At 44.6% G+C, this 4095-nt stretch overlaps 1 pseudogene; it reads left to right on the forward strand.

Annotated features, from left to right (window-relative positions):
* Nucleotides 1–332: 332 nt before the first annotated feature.
* On the forward strand, nt 333–1509 carry LOC101617301 (annotated as a pseudogene).
* The last annotated feature ends 2586 nt before the right edge of the window (nt 1510–4095 follow it).

Here is a 4095-nt window from a genome sequence, read left to right on the forward strand (position 1 = left end):
CCAGTCCTTTCATTCCAATTTTTAACAAGACTGAGGGAAGGCCCTTACTTAGAGTCTAGGTTTACCAACCAACTTGTAAACTTGCTCTGATTTTAGTCTAGCCTTTTTTTTTAATCTTATTTTATTTTTTCTCAATTTTTATTTATTTTTTAATTTTTTCTCAATTTTTATTAACATTTTCCATGATTATAAAAGATATCCCGTGGTAAACCCTGAGGAAGAAAGCTGCCGGCACGCGTCATCCTCGGGTCTCGCTCTCCCGGGGCCGCCGTGTGATTTTTGAGCTACCAAGCCGTGCATTTTTGCGGATAAATCTCGTGTGTCCTGATCGCATGGCTCAGCTCCAGGCACGCTTTTACACTGAAACCAAGAAATACACTGTCGATGATGTTCCCTTCTCAATTCCTGCCACCTCTGAAATTGCTGACCTCAGTAGCATCATTAACAAACTACTGCAGGCCCAAAATGGAAGAGGTTGTGGAGTTAGAATATGTGGAGAAATGAACACCGCACCCCAGCCAGAGCAGTGCATGCTCCATGATGACTGGATCCGGTCAATGGAAGGGGCAGAGGAATGGATCTCAACTGGTTCTTATGATAAGACTTCTCGAATCTGGTCCTTGTAAGGAAAGTCAATAATGACAGTTGCGGGACATACGGATGTTGTGAAAGATGTGGCTTGGGTAAAAAACGATAGTTTGTCTTGCTGGCTCCTGAGTGCCTCCATGGATCAGACGATCCTCCTGTGGGAGTGGGATGTGGACGGGAACAAGGTGAAAGCCCTGCACTGCCGCAGGGGGCATGCTGGAAGTGTGGACTCCACAGCTGTTGATAGCTCAGGGACTAAATTTTGCAGTGGTTCCTGGGATAAGGTGCTAAAGATCTGGTCTACAGTCCCGACAGATGAAGAAGATGAAATGGAGGAATCTACAGATCATCCAAGAAAGAAACAGAAACCAGAGCGGTTGGAGCTGACAAGGACTCCCATAGCGACCCTCTCTAGCCACACAGAAGCAATTTCCTCAGTACTGTGGTCAGATGCTGACGAAATCTGCAGTGCATCCTGGGACCACACAATTAGAGTGTGGGATGTTGAGTCTGGTGGTCTTAAGTCAACTTTGTCAGGAAACAAAGTGTTTAATTGTATTTCCTATTCTCCACTCTGTAAACGTCTGGCATCTGGAAGCGCAGATAGGCATATCAGATTGTGGGACCCTCGGACTAAAGAGGGTTCTTTGGGGTCACTGTCCCTAACCTCAGTACAGGCTGGGTCACATCAGTGAAGTGGTCTCCTACCCATGAACAGCAGCTGATCTCAGGCTCTTTAGATAATATTGTCAAGCTGTGGGACACAAGAAGTTGCAAGGCTCCTCTCTATGAGTTGGCTGCTCATGAAGATAAAGTCCTAAGTGTGGACTGGACAGACCCGGGGCTACTTCTGAGGGAGGAGTGGACAGTAAGCTGTCCTCCTACAGACGCTCTCCTACTACTTCCCACGTGGGCGCGTGACGACCACGGATAATTTCATCACCGACGCTTTTTCTTGTTGAGTTTTTTTTTTTTTTTTTTTTTTGAGATTGGTAGAGTCTCACTGTAATGCCATAGACACTTTATAAATTAAACTGGTAGAGAATCATCAGATTACATCGTTAACACAGAGATGGAAAACACCCTTTTAAAGTTTGCATAATGGTTCACCCTTCATAATAGGGAACATTTTACTATCATTGTGTCTTTCTTTTGCATATATAAAATTATAGTATGTGGCCTGTATTCTGTACCTTATGTAGACTCTTAAAATTAAACTGGTTTAAAATTTAACAACAACAACAAAAATATCCCATGGTAATATCCTCCCTCCCCTCTCCTTTCCCCTTTGAAATTCCATTCTCCATCATATCCCCTCCCCATCTCAATCAGTCTCTCTTTTATTTTGATGTCATGATCTTCTCCTCCTCTTATCATGGTCTTGTGTAGGTAGTGTCAGGCACTGTGAGGTCATGGATATCGAGGCCATTTTATGTCTGGAGGGAGCATGTTGTAAGGAGTCCAACCCTTCCTTTGGCTCTTACATTCTTTCCACCACCTCTTCTGCATTAGACCCTGAGCCTTGGAAGGTGTGATTGAGATGTTACTGTAGCCTAGCCTTAAAAAAAAAAAAAAAATATTTATTTATTTGAGAAAGAGTGAGTGTTGGGTGTGTGGGGGGGACATGCCAAGGCTACCAGCCACTGCAAATGAATTTCAGATGCATGTGCCACCTTGTGCATCTGGCTTTTGTGGGATCTGGAGAATTGAACCTGGGTTCTTTGGCTTTGCAGGCAAGCACCTTAACTGGCAAACTATCTCTCCAGTTCCCGCTTTTTGGGGGAGTGATGGTGTTGCTAGGTATCAAACTGAGTGTCTTGTATGTTAGGGAAAACTACTGAACAACATCTGAGTCCTTTTTTGTTGTTTTTGAGACAGTGTGGCTCAGGTTGCAATCCTTTTGCCTCAGCTACTGGAGTCCTGAGACTAGAGGTGTGGCCCGCTGTGCCTGGCCAAGGCTACCTTTCTTTCTTTTTAAAAAAATATTATTTATTTACTTGAGAGAAAGAGGCAGAGAGAGGGTGAAGGAGGGGGAGACACACAGAGAGAAAGGGTTCACAGCCAGTGCAAATGAATTCTCGACGCACGCTCCATCCTGTGCAGCTGGCTTATGTGGGTCCTGGAGAATCAAACCTGGGTCCTCTGGCTTTGCGGGCAAACATGTTAACTGCTAAGCCATCTCTCCAGCCCCAAGGCTATCTTTCTTTCACCACTCAGATGTGCCACAGTGAGTTTTCCACACCATCAAGTGAGCATGCTAAGGCAATGAGAAAACATTTAACAATCGATGGAGGGGAAAATAAATGAATTGAGAGGGAAAGCCTGCCAGAGATGTCTAGACTTTTTATGATCTGGCTTGGATAAAAATACTATTTGCTCCTATACTGTCTTGATATTTTTGCAGGTATTTGTCTCCCAGCTATAGAATATGCGGGCGCATAGAGGACAGGGGAAGGCTGGACTACGCAATGGATTATTTGAGAACGATTGCTTCGGTTACCAGTACTGGCTGCTTGCAGCATAAGTGCCCTTTCCCAGCCTTGGTAAGAGCAGCTGGGGATCATGAGCAGTGGTTAAAGATGCTTTGTTTTACACCCAGCAAAAAGGATCATTAACATCTCAACTGTTTTTTTTTTTTCACCAGGCCCTGGGAAGGGCTCCTGCTGCTGTTGGAAATCATGCCAGCCCTCGGGGTAGTAGGGGCAGAGGGGGTGGGTAATTCACCAGAAAATGGTGCTCACTGATTTGGATTATGCGTACCACTGCTCTTCTGCATTCATGTGCTTAATTAAGAGCTGACTAGTACAAAATAAATGAAATTACAGCTCTTCCCTGGAACTATCTGGGGAGCCACCGACAGTCTGTAGAGAGGAAGGCTATGGATCGGAGAAACGCCTTTATTTCCATTTCCCCATTATATTTTTATTATTGTAGAGTTAGGGTTCATGTCACATCTGATTCCTCACGGGACAAAAGGCTCTTACTGAAATGATGACACAGGAGAAGGAATGGTAGCGTTTCGTTTTCATTTCATCATAGAGAAAGCAAAGCAAGGAGCTGTGACCAGGACAATAGTTTAGGGGACACACTCTGATCACCCCAGTCAAACCCCAGTAGGAGCAAAGAGTTCTGGGGGCCTCTGCCTTATGCATGACATCACACTTCACAGCTGTTGGACAAGTCTGTACAGCGACAAGTTGCTTGATTGTTTGGGGGTCACTTCAGTTTGTCCTGTCCCTCAGGAAAGAGAAACTGGAAAGGCTTTCATATAGTTTAATTGGGTAAATCTGGACAGAGTTTTGAGCTTAGGTTGACAAAGAATGCTAGATCCATGCTGCCTCTCTTTTTGTTTTTTTGTTGTTTGTTTTGGTTTGGTTTGGTTTTTTGAGGTAGGGTCTCACTCTAGCCCAGGCTGACCTAGAATTCATTATGTAGTCTCAGGGTGGCCTCGAACTCACAGCGATCCTCCTACCTCTGCTTACCAAGTGCTGGGATGTTTTTGTTGTT

The sequence above is a fragment of the Jaculus jaculus genome, chromosome 9 (genome assembly GCF_020740685.1).
Source record: "Jaculus jaculus isolate mJacJac1 chromosome 9, mJacJac1.mat.Y.cur, whole genome shotgun sequence".
NCBI classification, from domain to species: Eukaryota; Metazoa; Chordata; class Mammalia; order Rodentia; family Dipodidae; genus Jaculus; species Jaculus jaculus.